Raw genomic sequence first — 25,584 nt, 5'->3', positions numbered from 1 at the left:
GAAACAGGACCAGGTGGCAAAAAAATGCCCTGGGGCTTAGCCTCGTTGCTGTGATCCACCCTGCCAACAGCTGTCCAGGAGCATCCTTAGTAAACACAGGAATGATGATTACTCTTGTTTCCAGCTGGGATTCAGTGGCCATCAAATTGTATGCATTCTTTCAGTCAGTCAGTCACTTGACAACTTTGAGTGACTCCCATGGGCCCGGTTCTGTGCTATGAACTGGGGATATAGAGGTAAATAAGACCAGCCAGGCCCAGGATTCATGGAGTCGCTATACTCACAGGAGAGACAGATTAAGTAATTATGTAATTACAGTGACGCTAAATGCTAAGAGAAGCAGCACAGGATACCAAGAGAATCATTAACAGAAGAATCTGGTAAATTCCAGAAAGCTTCTCAGAGAGAGTGATGTTTGAGGGGTTCAGAGAAATAAGCTTGACAGAATGGTAGAGGAAGCATGATCCCTGTCAAAGACACAGCCCATGTGAAGGCCATTGGTTCAACAATTATTTGTGGAGCCCTTACTATGGGCCAAGCAGGTGTTCTGGGTCCTGGGCCCACAGCCGAGAAAACAACCAATACAAATCCCAGCTATCGCGAAGCTTATATTCAAGAAGCCAGAAGGAAGGGAGCAGGGAGAATGGAAGAGGAAAAAACATGGCGGGGATCTTCAAGGACATGAAATGCCACAGGTCTGACCCACGGAATCAGCTTTGATCGCTGCTGGGCTTCCCACCCGTAGAACATTGCCTGGTAAACGGTAAGAGCTTGATACACGATTTGCTGTGGATGGATTAGATTCAGCGAGGAGGTTGGAGTTGAGGTGTGTGTGGTGACTCTGATACAGCCTGAGTTAACGAGCACTAGACAAGAAAGTTCGGTAGTTTACCAGAACGCCGTCAAGCCCTTTCACTTTCACTGTCCTGTTCTTCAGTGCTACTCAGTGGTAGGGTTGGTCTAATAATCCCCAAACTCTTCTGGCAATAAGGCTTTCTCAGCCTGTGAGTGGTATTGTGGCCTGTCCAGTTTGCAGCCCAGATTCACAGCTGTTGGCATTCTTCACCTAAACTAGGTTGTCTAGCTCTCAAGTGCCAGGATTGACTGGCTTAGGAACCTCGGAAGGAAAATACTATGTCCTTTCCGTTCTAGTGGCTTCCTCAATGGTTTAGGTCACCATATCCTCGACTTTGGGCTATTAAATGAGGGGAGAGGCCCAATCCAGCTCCAAGGTAGATGATTCTATTGTTTAGGAAAATACTTTGACAGACTTTCTGGTTGATAGAGGCAAATTCTGTCTCCCTCCTCTCTCCTCCTGTTTTTTTTTAACACAAGAAAATGTTCATTGTAGGAAATAATATAAAATACACAAAATCAAATAAAAAATAAAAGTGACCCAATATCCCACCAACAAGAAATAACCAGTGTTTGTGTATTTGGACTTTTCCTCTGCAGTTATAGCTTGTAGGTGTAGGTGTATTTATATTTGCAAAAATGAGATTATGTATATAATACATATCAACTTGCAACTGACTTAACCTTAGAACTTTATTACAAGCATCTTTCCATGTTAAGAGATATTCATAATCTCGCTATTTTAAATTCTGGCCTGGAGTGCTGTTACAACCTCCCGAATTTTCCATTTCCAATTCTCACCAACCTGTGAGCAGATTAGTCTTCTTGAAGCATAATCCTGATCATGTCACTTTCCTCTTGAAACCCTTTGAAATGCTTCCCACGCCCCATGTCCTACAGATGAAGTCCAAATTATTTCACCCAAAATTTGAGACCCTCCATGATAGGACCCTCCGCCCAACCTGCTTGTTCATTTTTACCTTCATTGTTTTTCCAGATGTACCCAATGCTCTAGTGAAAGCCTAGGGTTTCTCAAGGTCCTGACTTTCCCATCTCTGTTCAGACTGTTCCCTTGCTCCTAGAACGCCATCCCCACCAACTCTCCAGCTACTAGAACCCCAGGCCACCTTCTAGGCCTGGCTCAGATGCCACCTTCTTCAGAAAGCCTTGTTCCTCTCCAATAAATATACTAGGAACGGAGCCAAGTGCTTTTTTCCTTGCAGGGGGCAGGGGGTGGGAAAAATCAGTTACCACCACTTTGTCATTGCTTAAAACATACTGTGCTTCTTTGGATGTGCATGTGTGTGCACACACCAACGCACACATTATGGTAAATTGTGCAAAGGAGGGTTAGTTACCAGGCAGACTTAGAATCTAGGACTTCACTCCCACTAATGCTTTTCTCATTTCCAGAAAATATTTGTATACATCTACACATCCACATGGGTGTATACACAGATACAGATGTGTATGTGTCCATGTGTGCATGCATATGTATGCAGGTGTAGATATGTACATGAGTGGGTGGGTGTGTATCAAGAATCTCACAATTTATTTTCTGGAAGCCGCCGCTTCTAAGGTACAAGCTAGTCTTCGTACAGCATTTTATTAGGGAGCTTCCAGGGAGAAAGCACCTGAGTCATAGTCTTCATAAATTTGTCCGCCTCAGTCGAGAATCTGGCTTCTCCTTGGTTTTGTGCTATTAAATTGACAAATGGCTCTTAGTAAACCCACGAGGTTACATAATTCAGTTTGGGGACTGTGAGGCTTGACGGTGGGGTGATGTTCTGATTGTGGGCGAGTTCATGTTTAACCAACTCGATTGCGTAGGTTAGTTCTTCTGGGCGAGCACTGGTACTCGGGAGCCAGAGTCCCTTTCGTATCTGAGAAACTGGATTTCCTCAGCTTTGGGGATCAACCCTACAGGACTCCAGCATTTCAATGCTGCAAAAATGTCAAGGAAGAGAACGGGAGGGAGGTGGACACAGAGACTTTTCCCCAAGAGACATTTAGATTTCCAGTAGTGCCTCTGTGGGGCACTGCCTTATTTCAGGGTTATCAGTGTGTAAACATGCACTTCCCTCCCTCCCCTGAGGCTGCCTTGCCAAAGGCTTGCCTGACCTTCATCCATTGTTGATCCTGTAAGCTCCAGGACCTGTAAGCTCCAGAATCCGTGCTAGGCACATGTGAGCATCTCCTGGTCCTCCCTGAGGCTTTGTTGTTGTTGGTGAGGTGTCGTGAAGATTTTATTCTAGACTGGCTCCTGTCGGTTTTTTCTCTTTCCCCTCTAGTCTCTCCCTACGTGATCTCATCCATTCCCACAGCTTTTAATGCCACCTATAAATGTGGGAGTGGTTACCATATATCTCCATTTCAGTTCTGTCTTCTGAGCTCAGACCCCTGTCTCCAACCACTGACTTGTCATCACCATCTGGATATCGGCCTGGCATCACAAACTTGACTCCCTTAAAATGAATTTATTAGCTGTCTCCTAGACTTGCCCCTCCTCTTTGGTTTCCTGTCCAGAGGATGACAGCGCCAAACACCTAGATAATCAAGGAGGAAATCCGGGAGATGTCATCACTGACACTGCCTCTCCCTTTTTTTTTTTTAAACATCTTTATTGGAGTATAATTGCTTTACAGTGGTGTGTTAGTTTCTGCTTTATAACAAAGTGAATCAGTTATACATATACATATGTTCCCATATCTCTTCCCTCTTGCATCTCCCTCCCTCCCACCCTCCCCATCCCACCCCTCTAGGTGGTCACAAAGCACGGAGCTGATCTCCCTGTGCTATGCGGCTGCTTCCCACTAGCTATCTATTTTACATTTGGTAGTGTATACATGTCCATGACACTCTCTCACCCTGTCACATCTCACCCCACCACCTCCCCATATCCTCAAGTCCATTCTCTAGTAGGTCTGTGTCTTTATTCCCGTCTTGCCACTAGGTTCTTCATGGCCTTTTTTTTTTTTCCTTAGATTCCATATATATGTGTTAGCATACTGTATTTGTTTTTCTCTTTCTGACTTACTTCACTCTGTATGACAGACTCTAACTCCATCCACCTCATTACAAATACCTCCATTTCATTTCTTTTTATGGCTGAGTAATATTCCATTGTATATATGTGCCACATCTTCTTTATCCATGCCTCTCCCTTTCACCTCCCCTCCACCCCAATCCACTGCATGATTGTACAGTCATCGAGTCCTGCAACCCAATAACCTCCCGAAGAGTTCTCACTTCTGTCCATTACTCTGCATTTCACTGCCAGCACCCTGCTCCCCAACACCAGACACCAGAGCCTCTTGCCTGGACTAAGCCTCACGTCCATTCTTGCATTCTCTAATCTATTTTCCATGTCGCAGCCAGAAAGATTTTTTAAAAACACAAATCTAATTACGTTACTCCCCTGCTTAAACATGATCAGTGATGTCCCATTTCTTTTATTAAAAAACGCCAATCTTTTGCTACGGCTCACAGTGCCCTGCCTGACCTGGCTACGCCCTCCTCATCAATGTCCTCTGGTGTCCTTATGCCTTCTTTCTCTGACCTCTCAGTGCTCTTGCCTCACAGGCGCACTCCAATCCCTTAGACCCTCCCTGCTGTCATGGCACTTCTTTCCTCTTTGTCTGGTTAATTCTTATTCATCTTTTAACTTCCAGCTCGAATATTCCTTCCATAGGAAAATCTGCAACCCCTGGGACCAGACTAGCACCCAGTGATGCTAATTTGCACAGCATCATGCTGCTTCTCTGTGCTGCTGGTCACAATGACTGCCATTTGGTCAATGATTTGTTATATATATATATTTTTTCACTAGTCTGTAAGCTCCATGAAGTTAGGAGCTGTATCTTCTTTTTCAGTGATGTCTTTCCAGCACCTAGCACAACGCCTGACATTTAGCAAGTGTTCCATAAGTATTTGTTAAATGAACAAAAGATGTTCTAAAGCTGGATCTTTCTGATATAGTGGAACACATGAGTAATTTCTGTTAGTGTCATTCTAGTTTTGAATGGCTCTAGCCTTACTCATTTTGTGTGTATGTGTGTTGACCGGTTTTACTTTTTTTTAATGAATGCATCATGAGCATTTGCTGTAGCTGGGTAATGCGCTGGGTACCAGGAATCAAAGTTGAATTAAACTGTGATCCTGCCTTGAAGGAGTTTACCAATTAGCAGCTCAAGTTCTTGTTTTCATGGAAGGACACAGACAATGGGAGGCTTGGGAATTTCCATAGAAGCAAGATCACCTACACCTGTTATACTCCATGAGCTCATTCACTTAAGAGTAGGCAGGGCACCAGAGAAAAGGTTATGGGCCCTCGTGGCTGAGCCGCTGTGGCTGTGTTCAGGTTAACTGGAGTCAGAGTACAGCCCAAGGTCAGGAGGGCTGAGCTGACTCATCCTGCAAAGAGAGCAGTCAGGGGTCAGGCCAGGTAAGGTGAGCAGGTTGGGGTTCACCCATAGGGGAAGCAGACAGAGAGGACCACGGTGGCTCAGACTCAGTTGGTCAAATGCTTGGCTGGTGGCATCTCCCCAACTACCTCGAGGCCCACTTGCAGCTGCAGCCTTCTGTGTCCATCTGGCTGATGGCTTTGAAGCAAGGGCTGAACCAAGGTCTTCAGCAAAGGTTGAGCAAAAGCCCTCCATTCGGGCAGAGCTGGGTTTGCATCTGGCAGCATTGGGGGCTACATGATTCTAAGCAAGTTCCATCAACTTTCTGAGACTCAGTTTTCTTTTTAATGAAACGTGACAGTACCGTCTGTCGCTCACTGGGGAGATGAAAGTACGTAGGGCGAGTGCTGCTCTGTAGTTGGTGCCCATCATTTATGTGCTCCTTTCCTCAAATTGTGCCACAGGTGTAGGTTTTGCTTTAGAGACCCTTCTATTCCCTTTCATTACTCTTCTGGCCCCTTATTCCCCCCACATACTTTCTCCAATCTTAGAGAAACCTCCACTGGAGGTGTGGTGAGTAGGCTCTTTCCGTGCTATGGAGGGGCATGTGGAACCTCGTAGGCACTCAGCCAATATTTGTGAGGTCAGTGGTCAGACGGATGGAGGGATGGATGGAGAAATGAATAAAACGTGCATTTAAAGGCTTCCGCTGCCACCCCAGTAACCATGAGCAACAATGAAATCGTTATGGAATGCCTTTTAATTTTTAACTCAGTGCCATCATAGACGGCAGACAACCTTTAACAGTCAGCCCCTTCAGGGATGGCTTTGCACCAAGTCACCCTGCCCCAGCACACCCCTTCCTGAGGTGACCCCCCCCACACCAGCCCCTTTCAGTGACTGACGATACCTGAGTATAAATGCCCATCATCTCCGCCCCACTCCTTAACTCTGGAGGCCATTCTAGTTCCAGGGCAACTCCTGGCTGCAGCTGAGGCTGTCCCCGGGCCTGCATTTGGCTTCAGTCCTTCTTCCGCATCTTCGGCTCCCTCCCCCTCCCTCGTTCCAGGGTTCACCCCCCAGGGCACTGCCTCACCAACAGCCTGCACCCTGAACTCCGTCTCAGAGTCCACTTCGCAGGAGTGAAGCTGCAACATACCGGCTCACCTACGTGGAAAGTCTAGGGGCGATCAGGCACAGCTGGGCAGAAAGTCAAGCTAAATGTGATCCCTGGCCTGCAGGCCTTACAATCTAGTGGAGAAGAGAGACCTTAAATAGGGCAGATTCAATAGAGGAATCATGGTGAGATGGGAGACACAAAGGAAAAGAAAGGGTGGGATGAGGGTTTACAATAGGGACTTTGTCTCAGGGTCCAGGGGGGCCTCCCCAAGCAGGGGACCTGGAAGGTGACTTTACAGAATGAATAGGGGGGAGCCAGGTGGGGGACAACCTGCCCAGCAGAGGGGTCCACACGCTGTAGGAAAGAACTTGTGTTGGAGCAACTGAAAGGCCAGGTGGCAGCAAAATTTTGATGTAAAGAAAGAGCTTTGTTTTGTGAGCTCCTTCCTTTCTTTGCCTCAACCCATCACTCCAAAGCCTCCATCTGCATGTGGACTGTTGGATGCCCGAGGCTTCTCTCTTTTTCTCTCTCTCTCCTTCTCTCTCCTCCTCTCTTCTCAGACCTGCTGTTTTCCTCACATCCACCTTTTCTCCTTCAGAATTAATCTATTCTGATCCCCTTGGACTTTTCTAATGAGTCCAAAACATGAATGCCAATGCGTGTTCCTTCTCAGATCATCTAGCTTCTAAGGGCCTTTCATGCAATAACCCGCTTGCAGGTGTGTGGAAGGGTTATGCAGATAGGAAACGGCGGAGGCAGAGATTGGAGCCAAGCGGTGAAAGAAAAACCTTTGCTTAAATGCCATGCCAAAGGGGGTGAAGTATGGGAGCCAGGCCCTGGCAGGAGGGAGATGGACCCAGACCAGGAAACAGGTCAATCAGAGGCCCAATTATCAGAGCACCTGAAAGTGGAGTGTGAGGCCAGTCAGCTGGAAGATGGTTGATTTGTGGTTGAGGCGCTTTTTATAGTCCTGCCCTGTCTCCACTTGGGAGCTGCAGTCCCAGGCCCTGCCTGTCTGCAGGTGTGAGTAATGCTGAGAGTGGCAGGCCCCGGGGAGGAAGGGAGCTTTCTGGAGCCAGGAACCATACCTGTCTACGTTTTTCAAAGCTTTATCAACTTTGCAATTTAAGCAGTTTCATTTCCACTGAGATTAAAAGTAAGTGTGAGCAATTAGGTAAATTATGCCTGACTCACTACTCCCTAAGGAAGTGTGAGAGAAGAATCTTGAACTTCATCCCACTCATCAAATATTTTGATCATAATTGACTTCTTTGGATCTTTCTTAAGAGTTTTGAATTTTTGTTTATTTGGGTATACATATTTTTTTTTCTACTTAATATTTTTGTCAAGATTTTGTTTTGTTTTTATCTTGCAAACTTTCAGTTCAATGACCTGTTCTCACCATGATGTTTTAGGGAGGAAACGTCGTCTTCCCTTTTCTTGTGCTGTAGTGGTGAGAGGCCAGGGGTCTGTTTTCTCTCTGCAGACCCTTCTGCCTGCAGTTCTTCAAGCTCATCCAGGCTTCTCTCACCCTCCAGCCTCTGCAACTCATATGCAGCCTTCAGCTTTCAGCTTAAACGCCACTTTCTGTTTCTTAAATGCCTCCAGCGTCCTGGGTCTCTGCTGGGTGTCCCGCTTGGGGCTTCCATACCGTAGGTGGTACCCACAGGTGTAGCTTCCTCAGCCCCGCCTGTACCGCACTCTGCTGGAATCGCCATCCACATGTCTGAGTTGTGATTATTGATGGTCTATGAAATCAATGTAGTTGGGTCGTGACCAGCATTTCTGGGTTTTGTATTATTTATTTTGGGATAATCTTTCTATGTTGTATTTGAATAGTAATACAATTATGTTTGCTATTTAACTTTGTTATTTGTTTCTTATGCATATGTAATAAGAGGGAGTTTTTTTGTTTTTGTTTTTGAATTTTTTTCTCTTTATTAATTTTATTTATTCATTTATTTTGGCTGTGTTGGGTCTTCGTTGCTGCATGCGGGCTTTCTCTAGTTGCTGCGAGCGGGGAGACTACTCTTCATTGCAGTGCGCGGGCTTCTCATTGCAGTGGCTTCTCTTGTTGTGGAGCACGGGCTCTAGGAGCATGGGCTTCAGTAGTTGTGGCACATGGGCTCAGTAGTTGTGGCTCGTGGGCTCTAGAGTGCAGGCTCAGTAGTTGTGGCGCATGGGCTTAGTTGCTCCGCGGCATGTGGGATCTTCCCGGACCAGGGCTCGAACTCGTGTCCCCTACATTGGCAGGCGGATTCTTAACCACTGCGCCACCAGGGAAGCCCAATAAGAGAGAGTTTTGTTTCATGAAACTTTGTTTCAGTTTGTGTGTGTGTGCGCGCGCGGGTGTGTGCGTGTGTGTATGTGTGTGTCTGTTTGTGTGTACACTGGTGAATAAGACAGGTATAGGCCTGGAATGCGTGTTTTTCTTCAAAGTTTCAAACTGTGACCTACAGTAAGAAAACATTTTATACTGTAACGTTTCTTATACAGTAAGAAAAGCATTTAATAATATAAAACATTTTATACTATATACACACATACGTATAGTTTTCAAAGCATATATGATATTTGATTTGATATGTACGACTTATATGAGGTAAATTTTTTTAAACTCATTTTTAACTCATATCTATATGATGAAGTGGAGACCGGGTAATTAAGTGATCAGCAAAGGTCACACAGCTTCTAAGTGTTGGTGCTTAGAACTTGAATCCAGAATTCTGGTCCAATAATCTTTCTCACGTATATAATTTTATACGCCTACACCCAGAGAGTCAAAGTAGGATGAGCTCTGATATCCAATCAATATATATATATATATAGAATTGTCATTCATTATATGCAATATTGTTCAAAAACCTAACTGCACAACTGTGGAATGAGAAGGTACATGACAGTACTGGAACTCGGGAAGGCAACTCAGGGCTTTAGGCAAATAGCACCTAATTTATTGTTAGAAGTCAATTTTTATGTCCACCAAGTAAAGCTCATTCTTGACCCCGGACTTCATTAATAGAAGCAGAATGTCTCAAAGGAGAGAAGTGATTATCTGGTACACTTCTAAGAGCATTGTATTTCATTCTGGACAGCACACTATGAAACTAAAGACAAAAGAGATTGTTTTTAGAAGAAAATGCTCTGAGAGGTAAGAGGACTCAGAGCCAAGCCACGTAGGAGAAGATGGGAGATGGACACTGGAGGGACAGCCTGGAGGTGGGGGGAGAACGGGGCTCTTCAAATATGCGTCCTGTGGAAGAGGGCTAGGACTTCCGTGCCATGTGACCCTGTGAGCGGGAACAGCAAGGAGATGGACTTCCGCACAGCAGAATTGTGATAGACTTTTTTGGTGTTTGCCTGCATGGCGTCAGCCTTCCTTTCTTCTGGTCACAGAACCCACGTGTTGTTCACGGGACAGTCCCTCCCCTACTCTTGGCCCTTGTGTTTTGGCCGATGACTCCGTCCCTTCATCCAGATGATCTTATGACTCTGGCCTAAGAGAATCAGCATATCCCATCCTCTCTGGCCACAATGATTGATCCAAGAAACGGCCTGTGACTCAAATCAGTTCAATGAGAAGTACATTTTGAACTTCTATGGAGTTATTGGTGAAAAGCTGCCCCCCCTTAGATTTGAGGCTGCATGGATGTGAGTATCTGAAAGTGAAGTTGGCACAAAGCTGAGCACAGCCAAGAGAAGGGGTGACACTATGCCCCGACTCGTTCCTCCTGAGCCCCTAGAACCAGCTGTGCCTGATATCCCCTGGACCAGCGGTCCTCAACCTTTTTGGCACTAGGGACTGGTTTCATGAAAGATAATTTTTCCACAGACAGGGGCAGAAGGGGAATGATTCTGACGGTAATGAGAGCAATGGGGAGCGGCAGATGGCCCAGGGGTTGGGGACCCCTGCCCTAGACCTTCCACTTAGGGGAGCCAGTATGCCACAATTTTGTTCCCTGGAAAGTGGACTCTGAGGCAGAGTTTAGGTTGCAGGATGTTTATTCAGGAGTGCCAGGAGTGCCCTAGGGATGAATGCCGGAGGAAGGGAAGGGAAGGGAAGGGAAGGGAGGAGAAGCTGCAGAGGGAGGGCTCAAGCCAAATGCAGTCCTGATGACTTCAGCCAAGCCCAGGAGGAGCCCTAGGTGGAGATGACCCAGATAGCTATACTCTGGCATCGATTAGTCATTGGCTGTGGGTTGCCCCAGGAAAGACGGCTGCAGGGAAGTCAACCCGTGAAGGGGTTGGCAGTTAAAGGTTGTCTGCTGGCAGCTCTCCAGCAGCTGGTGCTGAAAGTCCTTCATGGGGGCGGGGATCTGGGTGGCACATCAAGGGTCTACTGCAAAATGTATTCCTTATTTATTGCTTATTTGTGAATTTATTTTTTGCTAATGGCAGTTTCAGTTAGTCTTTTCTGTCACTGGCAACTGAAGAATATAATAAGGAAACATTTTCTAAGATTCAGAGCTGTCCATATATGTAAAGGGCTGCCTTGGGGGTTAGTGAGCTCCCCATCACCAGAGATGTTCAAGCGGAGCCTGGCAGACCACTTTGAAAGGGAAGCTTCATGCACTGGAGGAAAATGTGAGCTGGATGACCTTTCAGTCTAAGATTCCATGACTCCAGGTTCTCTGGAAAACAAGCTGAAAGAGATTCTGGTTACTTCTACTGGACCGACACGTGGACATCACATGGACACATCACATGGATATCCAGAGCATCTGACATCAAATCATGGCAAATCAAATTTCTCCTAGCCAATTTCCCTTGACTGGAGACTTGGAGGAATTTGGCTTATGAAAGTTTGCTTGGTTTGCTAAGGAAAGACACTTTCTTTTTTTGTCATTAGAAGGAATCTTAAAGGAGTATCTTAACTGACTCCACCACAGACAGACTTTTCACCTGCCACACCCCAGAAGCCAGGTGCCATGCTCAATTAATACTATCTTGGAGCCTCTCGTCAAGTTTCCCTCCCTCTATTTCTGTCCATTTCTGGGTTCTTCATATTTGTCCTTGTCTCCAGCCTCTGGCCTCTCGAGTCCATGGCTCTCTGAGTCAGCCTTCACCGGCTGCTTGCTAGGCCGTCTGTCCTTTAATGCCAAGACCTCAGCCTCGCACACCCCTCTGGCCCTCCCTGCTGTGGACACAGGGCTGAATCTCCCCACCTCTGTGTCTGGGTCCTTAAGCCCCTGAGCTCCCGGCAGCCAGCTCACGCCTGTCTGGTGGATCTTCTGTTCCTTGCTTTGGTTTCTTCTGATGTGGCTGTTTCTCCAGCCCTGTGGTCTGAGCCTCAGCTGAGTGTCTGAGAATCTGGCAGGGAGGAGAGCAGGCACCCTATATGTGGAATGAGGAAAGGGCTCTAGACTCAGTGCCTGGAGAACCAGAGTTTGAGCCCCCATGGGCTGTGCCACTCACGTGGATCAGTCACTCTGTGTCTCTGAGCTCTAATTCCTTCATCTGTAAAGCGGGCCTGTCCCACCTCATAAAGTTATAGTGGGAGTAATCACAGTCCTAGCCACCCATGATTGAGCTTTTACCACATGCCAGGCATTCAGCTTAGCAATGACTATGCTTCTTAATCCTCCCAAAACAACACTTTGAGGATGGCATTTGTATCTCAATTTCACAGATGAGAACATGGAGGCTCAGGGAGGTTAAGCAACTTACCCAAGGTCACACAGCAGGGCTAAAATTTGAAACCTAGTCTGTCAACTATAAAACTCTTGCCATTGACACACTTCACTATAAGATGAGGAACACAGAAATGCTTTATAGTAGTGAGAGGTCTTTTCTGCATATCAGCATTTATTATTTCTAAATCATCTATGAATGTCTCTGGGTCTCAAAGGTACAAGGACTGTCTGTTAGAGATGGTGCTGACACATTTGTGGGCAAATTGCAGAGAGAACCATCTCATGGTAACAATCTTTCACATCTCTAATTTCTTCAGCCTCGGGAAATTCACACCTAGCAAATGAGGGGAAAAAACAGACTTTCTGTTACTGAAGATGGACTGGAACATTTGAACCCAGAGCTTGATCCCAAGATCAACTCTGAGACAACAAAGCTTGGCTGGGATCAAAATGATTAGCATCTTTGCACTGTACAAATATGCCTCCAATGGCCACAGCCCTCATCCTACCATAGCACCTCCTAGGGCAGCACAGCCTGCTGGTCCGTGTGTGGGGCTGGACCCTCCCAGCACCTCCATGCTGGCTGCAGCACTTGCCCAGGAACAGAAGCAGGTGCTGGGAGAACGTTTGATCCCACTCATCCAAACACTGCATTCAAAGCTGGCTGGAAAGATGAAGGGAATGTTGCTGGGAACGGGTGACTCCCAGCTGCTGTGCGTGCTATAGTCTAACCGAGTCTCTCGGCTCCCAGGCAGATGAAGCTGTGGTGGTTCTTGCAGGGTCGTCAAGCCCAGAAAGAGGAGGCCAGAAGGTGGGTGCTGTTGCCGCTGTTACGTCTTAGAAAAGAAAAACTGATTCAAAAGCCAAATAACTCCTCTTGGGATTAACTCAGCTCAAGGTTTGAAGACTTCCCAGCTTGTCCTGTGAACCTCAAAGCCAAGAACTACAAACTGCAAGTTTAATAGGTCATTTTGTATCAAAAGGTCAATTATGAAGTGCCTGGAATTTTTCAAATACACGAATATATTCTCTGGGTTCTGCAATGGCCCAGACAGTGTTAACGTTTTATTTCATTGGGAGTTTTTATTTTTTCCCCTAGAAATTGTTTTTATTTGATCTACCCAAGTCTTAAGTTTCTTAGTTAAAAAAACTCTCCATTAAAAAAAAAAAACAAAAAAAAAACTTACCAGAGTTTTGGCAGGTTCGGCCAGTCGTGAACCACCCAGCCGACACCACAGGGTGGCGCCAGAGAGGCAGTAACCAGCAGGAGGGATCATCCTTGCAGGAGGCTCCGGACACGAAATCTTGAATCTTGTTTCCAAGGGCCACTACTTAATTTTCCCGGCGCTCTGCATTCCTCATGTGTCAGCAGCCTGGCTGCTCTTGTTCCTCGCAGTGTAACGAGGTGCCCTGGGTTTATGTCCATAGCTGGTCACCCAGCTTCAGGAAGTGAGAGCAGTTCCTTCCTGCTCCAGAGACAATGCCCATTCCCTTTGGAAAGGCAAAAGGTCGGTACAAATGGGCCCGGGAAGTACTGCTCTTGCCTTGCCCCTATCGCTTCCCCAGTCTGCACTACTCCTTGCACTTTACAGGTCTGCCTCTTCCACGTTTATGGAGGGCTTGCACAGGCCGAGGTAGAGTCTAAGTGCTTCTACACATGTCAACCCAGAACTTCCTAACCCGGCACAGAAGAGCTACCGGCGGCTCAAGCTTTGATCCCCTCATCCCTGGCTGTGAGAAGATTCATGCATTTATGCCACTAGAACTTGGGTTGTGTGCTATGTCAGTACATCCTACAAATGCTATGTATTTTCTCTGGCTGCTATGATATGACAAAGTTGAGAAACACTGGCCTCGTTCGCCCTTTACAACTTATGGGGTAGCTACTATTAATATTTCCATTATATATGTGAGGAAATAGGGGCCCTACAGGATTGCTTACTGCCCAAGGCCTCATAACTATTAAGCAGTCCAGCCAGAATTTGAACCCAGACAGCCGCCTCTACACGTTCCATGCTTTTGACCCCAGACCAGAAGTTTGCAGCCCTGGCTGCATAATATAATCTGAGGAATTAAAAACATACCAAAGCCAAGAGACTGTCACAGAAGAGAAGCCTAAGGAAATATGATGACTAAATGTAATGAGGTGTCCCAGGTGGGATCCTGGGACAGAAAAAGGACATTAGGGAAAAGCTGAGGAAATTTAAATAAAGGATAGACTTTAGTTAATAATAATGCATTAATATTGGTCCGTTATGGGGCTTCCCTGGTGGCGCAGTGGTTGAGAGTCCGCCTGCCAATGCAGGGGACACGGGTTCGAGCCCTGGTCTGGGAAGATCCCACATGCCGCGGAGCAACTGGGCCCGTGAGCCACAATTGCTGAGCCTGTGCGTCTGGAGCCTGTGCTCCACAAGAAGAGAGGCCGCGATGGTGGGAGGCCCGCGCACCGCGATGAAGAGTGGCCCCCACTTGCCGCAACTAGAGAAAGCCCTCGCACAGAAACGAAGACCCAACACAGCCATAAATAAATAAATAAATAAATAATTAAAAAAAAAAAAAAAAAGAGTGGCATGAACGTAAAACAGTCAACAATTTGATAATATTTGTGAATAAAAAAAAGCTACACACATATATACCTCAACAGACCCATATGCATACGTATTTAAAAAAAAAAAATATTGGTCCGTTAATTGTGACAGATGTACCATACTTATGTAAGATGTTAATAGTAGGGGAAACTAGGCATGGTGTTTATAGGAATGCTCTCTATTACCTTCATAATAATTCTGTCAATCTAAAACTGTTCTAAAATAAAAAAGTTTACTATTAAAAAAACAAACAAACCAACAAACAAAGCCTGGGCTCCCACCTCAGAGTAATTAAATCAGAACCACTGGAGGTGAGGCCCAGGCATCCGGATTTTTTTAAAAGCTCCCCAGGAGATTAAATGTTCGTCCAGGGTTGGGAATCCCTGCACTGCCTCCCTGACATAGACTTGAAGCAGCTGGAGTGCAGGGCACTTGTCTTGCTGATTTTCATTTCTCTAGCGCCCAGCTTAGAGTCTTGTCCTGGTTAGGCATTCAGTACATGTTTGATGAATGAATGAATAACTATTTCAGCCTTTCCTCAATTCAACCCTGAGATAATCAACTCTGAAGAGAAGAGATTAAATGAAGGCCTTTAATGTTGTCAGGCAACAAGTCTATCAGTGGGTACTGATTATTTATTATAAGCAAGCTGCGAGGTACCAGCCGTGGTTGGAAGTGTAATAGGTGATGCCTGTCCTCAAGTTATATTCTGTAGGGAAAGGTTGGCCCTGTGGAGCAGTGGTTCAGTAGGCAGGGGCTGGAATCCGATGATCTATGTTCAAATCCCGGTTTCTCCACCTGGTAGCTGTGTGATCCTGGGCATTTTCCTATGTTGGAAATGATGGGAGATGGGAAAATGAAGCAGAAACCAATGCTGGTGCTCTATGAATTGGAAACTCAAGAGAAGAAATCGGTAAAATGGAGCATATTGAGGAGTTTTGCCTTCATTGGTTTGTTCTCCACAAGACATATTTCCTGTTGTCAAAATTCCACCTGTGCCCTAGTTGCAAATCACCTACACAAAGGATGGGAAGCTATGTTGTAATGATGTGAGCAACAGGATCCTGGTGGGGTCCTGACCTTGGGCAAGGAGGACAAGGGAGAAGTTGGGTCTGGAGTAATGAGGAAGTGGGCTCCCCCTGAGTCTGCTGGATTCTGCTGGAGCCATTGCTCCCGTCATGGGGAGACCTGGGAGAACGACCATCGCTAGTGCTGACGGAGGATGAACTCTGCACCTGGAACTTTTGTAAGTGCTTTACTTGCTAGAGATCATTAATGTCCACAACATCCACATGAAGCGATCCTTCTCTTTTTGTCACTCCCATTTTATTGATGATGAAACTGAGGCCTAGAGTGAGGTAACTCACCCAAGTCCCCTCAGCTAGTAAGCGGCAGGTCAGGATTCAACACGGGTAGTCTGGCTCACAGTGCGTGCACCTAACCACCATCCCACACCTGGCAGAGGGGACGAAGCCTGGTTTTGCAACAAAAGCACCAACTTCAGCATCAGGCAGAGCGAACATCTGATCTGGCTCTGCAACCCTGTGTGCGGCACTTCATCTTTCCAGGCCTCGGTTTCCTCATCTGCAAAGTGGAAGTCACACCAGGGTTGTTCTGAGGACTAAACGAGATCATATGTTTAGCCATCGTCTTCCCCTTTCTCCCTTCTCAAGCTTTCCCTCCCTCCTTTCCCCAGTTTCCTCTACCTCTGTTTAACATCCACATTTCTTTACCTTTGCTTTTCAAAGCTAGTGAAGAAAAGCAAAGATCTTCCAGGTCTTGACCTACTTTTCTAATGGAACAAGAATTAGGGATGAATTATTAAATATATATGCATATATATTTTATATATACATGCAAATATACATGTGTCTACTTATATACCTATATACACATTATATATATATATATATATATATGTGTGTGTGTGTGTGTGTGTGTTTGTGTGTGTGGATGGATAGATAAATAGATACAGGTATAGATACACAAACTCTTTGAAATCCTGAGTTAAAGATCCAGTTTTACCTGTTATGAAAGATCCTTGATTCTGGTATGGCACAGTGGATGCCGGAAAGAAAAGGCAGTCGCCTACTTAGTGACATGAGCCTAAAATACAAGAAAATGTGGCAGGAACCATACTTTCAATAGCAATGCAAAAGTGGGAGTGCTCAGCGTGGCTGAAGGAGTCAGGGCAGGCTTCTCAGGGGAGGTGACACTGCATTGGAGGGGCAGGTTTTGGTGAGGTGGAGGACACCAGCCTATGACATGGAGAAGCCCTCATAGAAGGGAACAGAAGGGGCATGCTGTGAAGTTGTTGGTCAAATGCCTCTGTGAGAGGACCTGATGAGCTGCAGCCTGGAAATGAACATGGGCCGGGCACACTACCTGCGTTATTTCCTTTGATCATTCGGACAACTTACATTAATATACCCATTTTACAGAGGAGGGAAGTGAGGTTCAGGGAGGTTAAGTCACTTGTCCTAAACCACACAGTTGAGAAACAGAAGCACCAAGATATGGCTGGTGCCACACAGTTTTCCACCTGAATGTGTAAAGGTGAGGGAGAGTGCTGACATGCAAAGAGGGACCGAGAAAACAGGAGGCTGAGTTTTAGTGCTCAACGTCTTTTGTAGCCCACAGGGTTGTTAGGGGTTCAAGTGAGATTATGCATTTGTATATGCTTTACCTGGAAAGTGCATGGCAAATGCAGATGGTGTCAGAACATGGGGAATGATGTTGTATCTACCTAAGTTCCAGAAGAACATCCAGTGCAGTAGTGCAAACCAGAGGCTTCCAGTCTCCTCAAAACTGGTGAGCAGTGCATGAGCTTTGGCATCAGACAGACCTGGGTTCTAGTGGTTGCTCTACTTTACCACTCACCAGCTGTGTGGCCCTGGGCACATCCCTTCTCTGGGCCTCAGTTCCCCTACCTGTGAAATGGAGAGATTGTGCCCAGTGTGCTCCAAGGTCTCTTCCAGCCCCAGCATGGTGTGGTTCTGGGTCTACCCTCACCATTTGACACAGCTGGGCTCAGATTCACCTTCAAGTTGGCCTCCATTGGCCCCAAAGATAGCCAGGCAATCTCAGGAAAGGATACATAAGTTTACCATAACTTAAAAAAAAAACTCCAAACCTTGATTGTTCTATTTGATTATGACTAGTCTATGCAAAAATTCAGAAGATATTGAAAAACAAAGAAAAGTATAAAGCCTAGAAATGAAATTTAGAGGATGCAGAAAAATCTAAGGATGAACATAGAGTTCATCTAGTTTGAGACACCATTAACTTTTTGGTGTGTGTCACCAAATTTTTTAAATTAAAATAAATCAATATATGTCAGTCAGTATCTAAAATCCTGAAACTCTTCTTGTGTATAATCTCTCATTAGTTTAATATAAGGGATACTCTCTATATATAGAAACCATTTTTTAAAAAAAATTCTAGTTGGATTCATTTAACCAATCAAAAATTTTTTTGAAAAAGTAGTTGAACATTTTTGGTGTCAATATCAATTGTTTCAATGTTAATGTGTTTGTCAAATAGAAAATGATAAGCCTATTAGGTTATGTAACTATTCTTTTTTTTTTAACATCTTTATTGGGGTATAATTGCTTTACAATGGTGTGTTAGTTTCTGCTTTATAACAAAGTGAATCAGCTGTACATATACATATATCCCCATATCTCCTCCCTCTTGCGTCTCCCTCCCACCCTCCTTATCCCACCCCTCTAGATGGTCACAAAACACCGAGCTGATCTCCCTATGTTATGCGGCTGCTTCCCACTAGCTATTTTACATTTGGTAGTTTATATATGTCCATGCCACTCTCTTTACAACCTTTTAAAAAATCAGTCAAATACAAATTGGTCAGTTAAACTTGACTTTACATCTTCAGCTTTAGGAGATAGTGATGCTAATCTCAATACCTATGGATTGCTTTATGAAAAGCTCACTCTCTCTACAGCATTCTATTCACTAAGAAAAATGGACACAAGATAGCACTTTGGGGAGGGGGTTTCTGGTGCATCAAACCAGCAGAGCCAAGCTGTCAATGTCTGTCTAGAGCCTTCTGTCAGGAGCTGGAATTCTGCAGCTGTCTTCTCTTCGTGCCGTAAATCAGCGGTCCCCAACATTTTTGGCACCAGGGATTGTTTTCATGGAAGACACTTTTTCCAAGGACCAGGGTCGGGGGGGGGGGATGGTTTCGGGATGATTCAAGTGCAATTACATTTATTGTGCACTTTATTTCTATTATTATTACATCAGCGCCACCTCAGATCATCAGGCATTAGATCCCGGGGATTGGGGACCCCTGCCGTAAATGATCCAGCTCACTCAGTCTGAGCTTAGTCCCTCAGAGGAAGAAGCCATTGGTGGGTAAACCCCCGAGTGTGCACTGGAGACTGGGGTTAGGTAACGCAACATGAGGTGTATGAGCATTTGCTTACCCAAGCTCTCATTCTTAGTTCTACCTGTACCAGTCAGGAGAAGCCAGGTTCTGCTGTGATAACAAGCCCCCCAAATCTCGGTGGCTTAATACAATAACAATTTATCTCTCACTTAATGCTATCATTGATAGGCAGGTGGACTCTGCTTATTTTAGTCTCTCTGTGACGCAGGCAGACAGAGGCTTCACTTCAACATGTGCTTCTAAGAAATGTGGCAAATTCTTAAAGCTTCCATCTGGAAGTGCTATAGGCAACTCTCACTCACGTTTTACTGAATAAAGCAAGTCACATGGCTACACTTCAAATGGGGGCAAGGAAGTGGACTCCTGCCATCTGATGGCCATTTTAGCACTAAACCAACTGTGTAACCTTGGGCAATTCAGTTATGCTCTGGCAGCCTCAGCTTCAGTGTCTGTAAGATAGGGGATATATCCACTCATTCACCATTCATTCATAGGAACACAAACACTGGAGCCAGCTTACCCGGCTTCATTCTCAGCTAAATTATATACTGCCCGTATAATCTTAGGTATTTTATTTAGTATCTCTGGACCTCAGTTTCCTTATCTGTAAAATGGGGATAATAGTACCCAGCTCATAGAGTGGTTGTACGGGTATAACGCATGTATTACATAAGTTACATAGAACAGGTTGTGCTAGGAATAGTTTCTGACATATGAGCTGTGCTTGTTAGTCTTATTATTCATGCACTGTTTATTCAATGAATATTTATTCAGAATCTTCTCCAGTTATCTTTGAACACTCTTGTGAGGACTGAAGGAAAAAACAGATGTAAATTCACAATGCAAATGATGGGGTACCCACAGGAAAGTCTAATAGGAAGAGGTGGCATTTTTGTAGGACTTAGATTTATTTTTGCTTCCATTTATTGAGCACCTAGTATGTGCTAGGCTCTACACTAAATGCTTTCATAGCAACCCTAAGAGGCAGGCTTATAGGTGAGGAAACTGGGGCTTCCAGAGGCTAGGCAACCTGTCCCAGGTCCCACAGATGGTGAGTGGTGGGGCCTTTCCAGGAGCTGGAGCCAGGGTACATCAGCCTTGTACGATATCTTTGCTCTTTCTCCTGAGTATACTATTAAGCATCGTCTGCTCATCGTTTAACCTGCTGGTTTCTCTACTAGATTGAAAGGTTCTCGAAAGCAGAGGTGTTCCCCTTAATTCTTGGTGTTCTTATGTTGCCCAGCACCATACGAACCACACCATGGGGTGGCCATAAGAAGCAGGAGGAGAAGGAGGAGAGAGAATTAAGCCAAAGATCAGGGTGTTGGATTTAAATCCCCCCAGCTGGCTGATAATCTTCAGAATGTCACTTCTCTTGAGGCTCTCGTTTCTTAACTGTTTATATTAGTTCCACAGGCCTTTCCATCCATAAAGGCTTCATGAGCCCCAGTCTTCAAACACTTAACAACTTAATAGATACTTGTTGACTTGACAAGAAGACATGACCGCACTTTAAAGGCTATTTATTATCAATTTTAGGTCACGTGTATTTCTTTAACACACTTCAAAGTCAGAGAAGAAGAGATATTATCTAAGACATTACACATCTTTCTTCACCTGAGCACAAATTTTCCACTTGCCTCAGGTTCTGCCAAAAAAGGGGGTGGGTGGTAGGGAGAGGAAAGGAACACGGCCAAGACCGTGGAGCCCATGAGCCTTCCTGCAATGTGTCCAGAAGGAATTTCTCAAAGGCAGGGCTTCGCTGAGTAAGAGTGCAGACCCAGCCTGACCTCTGGAGGAAAGGTCCCCTTGAGACAGTGTCGTAGGGTCACGCACTCCCAGCTTTCCCGGGCTGCAAAACACAAGCGCTGTGAACACAGTGGGCTGTGGCTACACCAGTCCTTCCTGCAGATACCAGCCTGCAGAAAACACACTTTGGGAGCCACTGGTCAGGGGAACATGGTACGTGCCGCTCAGCCTGGGAGCGGTCACGGTGGCACAGCAAGCACACTCTTTCAGAGGGGGAGCAGTGAGGAATCGGCTCGACTCATGGCCACCCCAGATGCCAGGGCTCCACTCATATTTTTTCCCTTCCTTCACTCACATGTAAGAGCTACTGCTGTCAAGCACTTACTCGCTGTGGGGACTGCTCAGCACCGTGTAGACATTAATTTTTTAAATCTCACATCAGCCCTTTAAAAGTAGGTACCATTCCCCCCATTCTGCAGTGAAGACCCCAAAGCTCAGAAAGGCTGCATCATTGGCCATCGTCACACTGGAAGGACTCTAACCAGAACCCATCCTCCAAGTCCATCCCTGAGGTTTCTTTTTTTTTTTTTAATTCATTTTTTTTTCTTATTGGTCATCCATTTCATACACATCAATGTATACATGTCAATCCCAATCTCCCAATTCATCCCACCATCACCGCCCCCCCACCCCCGCCGCTTTCCACCCTTCGTGTCCATACGTTTGTTCTCTACATCTGTGTCTCTATTTCTGCCCTGCAAACTGGTTCTTCTGTGCCATTTTTCTAGGTTCCACATATATGCGTTAATATACGATATTTGTTTTTCTCTTTCTGACTTACTTCACGCTGTATGACAGTCTCTAGGTCCTTCCATGTCTCTACAAATGACCCAATTTCATTCCTTTTTATGGCTGAGTAATATTCCATTGTATATATGTACCACAACTTCTTTATCCATTTGTCTGTCGATGGGCATTTAGGTTGCTTCCATGACCTGGCTATTGTAAATAGTGCTGCAAAGAACATTGGGGTGCATATGTCTTTTTGAATTATGGTTTTCTCAGGGCATATGCCAGTAGTGGGATTGCTAGGTCATATGGTAATTCTATTTTTAGTTCTTTAAGGAACCTCCATACTGTTCTCCATAGTGGCTGTATCAATTTACCTTCCCACCAACAGTGCAAGAGGGCTCCCTTTTCTCCACACCCTCTCCAGCATTTATTGTTTGTAGATTTTCTGATGATGCCCATTCTAACTGGTGTGAGGTGATACCTCATTGTAGTTTTGATTTGCATTTCTCTAATAATTAGTGATGTTGAGCAGCTTTTCATGTGCTTCTTGGCCATCTGTATGTCTTCTTTGGAGAAATGTCTATTTAGGTCTTCTGCCCATTTTTGGATTGGGTTGTTTGTTTTTTTAATATTGAGCTGCATGAGCTGTTTATATATTTTGGAGATTAATCCTTTGTCCGATGATTCATTTGCAAATATTTTCTCCCATTCTGAGGGTTGTCTTTTTGTCTTGCTTATAGTTTCCTTTGCTGTGCAAAAGCTTTTAAGTTTCATTAAGTCCCATTTGTTTATTTTTGTTTTTATTTCCATTACTCTAGGAGGTGGGTCAAAAAAGATCTTGCTGTGATTTATGTCAAAGAGTGTTCTTCCTATGTTTTCCTCTAAGAGTTTTATAGTGTCCGGTCTTACCTTTAGGTCTCTAATCAATTTTGAGCTTATTTTTGTGTATGGTGTAAGGGAGTGTTCTAATTTCATTCTTTTACATGTAGCTGTCCAGTTTTCCCAGCACCACTTACTGAAGAGACTGTCTTTTCTCCATTGTATATCCTTGCCTCGTTTGTCATAGGTTACTTGACCATAGGTGTGTGGGTTTACCTCTGGGCTTTCTATCCTGTTCCATTGACCTACATTTCTGTTTTTGTGCCAGTACCATATTGTCTTGATTACTGTAGCTTTGTAGTATAGTCTGAAGTCAGGGAATCTGATTCCTCCAGCTCCGTTTTTTTCCCCTCAAGATTGCTTTGGCTATTTGGGGTCTTTTGTGTCTCCATACGAATTTTTAAGATTTTTTGTGTACTTCTGTAAAAAATGCCATTGATAATTTGATAAGGATTGCATTGAATCTGTAGATTGCCTTGGGTAGTATAGTCATTTTCACAATATTGATTCTTCCAATCCAAGAACATGGTATATCTCTCCATCTGTTGGTATCATCTTTAATTTCTTTCATCAGTGTCTTATAGTTTTCTGCAGGCAGGTCTTTTGTTTCCCTAGGTAGGTTTATTCCTAGGTATTTTATTCTTTTTTTTGCAATGGTAAGTGGAAGTGTTTCCTTAATTTCTGTTTCAGATTTTTCATCATTAGTGTATAGGAATGCAAGAGATTTCTGTGCATTAACTTTCTATCCTGCAACTTTACCAAATTCATTGATTAGCTCTAGTAGTTTTCTGGTGGCATCTTTAGGATTCTCTATGTATAGTATCATGTCATCTGCAAACAGTGACAGTTTTACTTCTTCTTTTCCAATTTGTATTCCTTTTATTTCTTTTTCTTCTCTGATTGCCGTGGCTAGGACTTCCAAAACTATGTTGAATAATAGTGGTGAGAGTGGACATCCTTGTCTTGTTCCTGATCTTAGAGGAAATGGTTTCAGTTTTTCACCATTGAGAATGATGTTTGCTGTGGGTTTGTCATATATGGCCTTTATTATGTTGAAGTAGGTTCCCTCTATGCCCACTTTCTGGAGAGTTTTTATCAGAAATGGGTGTTGAATTTTGTCAAAAGCTTTTTCTGCATCTATTGAGATGATCATATGGTTTTTATTCTTCAATTTGTTAATTTGCGTATATTGAAGAATCTTTGCATCTCTGGGATAAATCCCACTTGATCATGGTGTATGATCCTTTTAATGTGTTGTTGGATTCTGTTTGCTAGTATTTTGTTGAGGATTTTTGCATCTATATTCATCAGTGATATTGGTCTGTAATTTTCTTTTTTTGTAGTATCTTTGTCTGGTTTTGGTATCAGGGTGATGGTGGCCTCATAGAATGAGTTTGGGAGTGTTCCTTCTTCTGCAATTTTTTGGAAGAGTTTGAGAAGGATGGGTGTTAGCTCTTCTCTAAATGTTTGATAGAATTCACCTGTGAAGCCATCTGGTCCTGGACTTTTGTTTGTTGGAAGATTTTTAATCACAGTTTCAATTCCATTACTTGTGATTGGTCTGTTCATATTTTCTATTTCTTCCTGGTTCAGTCTTGGAAGGTTATACCTTTCTAAGAATTTGTCCATTTCTTCCAGGTTGTCCATTTTATTGGCATAGAGTTGCTTGTAGTAGTCCCTTAGGATGCTTTGTATTTCTGTGGTGTCTGTTGTAACTTCTCCTTTTTCATTTCTGATTTTATTGATTTGAGTCCTCTCCCTCTTTTTCTTGATGAGTCTGGCTAATGGTTTATCAATTTCGTTTATCTTCTCAAAGAACCAGCTTTTAGTTTTATTGATCTTTGCTATTGTTTTCTTTGTTTCTACTTCATTTATTTCTGCTCTGATCTTTATGATTTCTTTCCTTCTGCTAACTTTGGGTTTTGTTTGTTCTTCTTTCTCTAGTTCCTTTAGGTGTAACGTTAGATTGTTTATTTGAGATTTTTCTTGTTTCTTGAGGTAGGCTTGTATAGCTATAAACTTCCCTCTTAGAACTGCTTTTGCTGCATCCCATAGGTTTTGGATCATCGTGTTTTCATTGTCATTTGTCTCTAGGTATTTTTTGATTTCCTCTTTGATTTCTTCAGTGATCTCTTGGTTATTTAATAATGTATTGTTTAGTCTCCATGTGTTTGTGTTTTTTACGTTTTTTTCCCTGTAATTGATTTCTTATCTCACAGCGTTGTGGTCAGAAAAGATGCTTGATATGATTTCAGTTTTCTTAAATTTACTGAGGCTTGATTTGTGACCCAAGATGTGATCTATCCTGGAGAATGTTCCATGAGCACTTGAGAAGAATGTGTATTCTGTTGTTTTTGGATGGAATGTCCTATAAATATCAATTAAGTCCATCTTGTTTAATGTATCATTTAAAGCTTGTGTTTCCTTATTTATTTTCATTTTGGATGATCTGTCCATTGATGAAAGTGGGGTGTTAAAGTCCCCTACTATGATTGTGTTACTGTCGATTTCCCCTTTTATGGCTGTTAGCATTTGCCTTACGTATAGAGGTGCTCCTATGTTGAGTGCATAAATATTTACAATTGTTATATCTTCTTCTTGGATCAATCCCTTAATCATTATGTAGTGTCCTTCTTTGTCTCTTGTAATAGTCTTTATTTTACAGTCTATTTTGTCTGATATGAAAATTGCTACTCCAGCTTTCTTTTGATTTCCATTTGCATGGAATATCTTTGTCCATCCCCTCACTTTCAGTCTGTATGTGTCCCTAGGTCTGAAGTGGGTCTCTTGTAGACAGCATATAGATGGGTCTTGTTTTTGTATCCATTCAGCAAGCCTGTGTCTTTTGGTTGGAGCATTTAATCCATTCACGTTTAAGGTAGTTATCGATATGTATGTTCCTATGACCATTTTCTTAAATTTGGGGGGTTTGTTTTTGTACGTCCTTTTCTTCTCTTGTTTTTCCCACTTAGAGAAGTTCCTTTAGCATTTGTTGTAGAGCTGGTTTGGTGGTGCTGAATTCTCTTAGCTTTTGCTTGTCTGTAAAGCTTTTGATTTCTCCATTGAATCTGAATGAGATCCTTGCCGGGTAGAGTAATCTTGGTTGTAGGTTCTTCCCTTTCATCACTTTAAGTATATCATGCCACTCTCTTCT

General features: G+C 44.0%; 2 long non-coding RNA genes across 4 annotated transcripts in view; one reads left to right on the top strand and one right to left on the bottom strand.

The window, feature by feature from the left end:
- Nucleotides 1–25,584, top strand: part of LOC309613361 — a 182,815-nt gene that overhangs the window by 82,615 nt on the left and 74,616 nt on the right. The window lies entirely within an intron of this gene.
- LOC309613446 lies at nt 1,656–14,261 on the bottom strand. The gene is made up of 3 exons (XR_014235729.1): nt 13,199–14,261; nt 4,013–12,345; nt 1,656–3,448 (listed from the first exon to the last, which is right to left on the bottom strand). It is a non-coding gene; the product is annotated as an uncharacterized lncRNA (long non-coding RNA).

This window comes from Balaenoptera borealis (genome assembly GCF_965194805.1).
Source record: "Balaenoptera borealis genome assembly, chromosome: 1".
Lineage (NCBI taxonomy): Eukaryota > Metazoa > Chordata > Mammalia > Artiodactyla > Balaenopteridae > Balaenoptera > Balaenoptera borealis.
The sequence above is the reverse complement of the archived record's forward strand: the minus strand, read 5'-3'. Positions and strand labels throughout refer to the sequence as shown.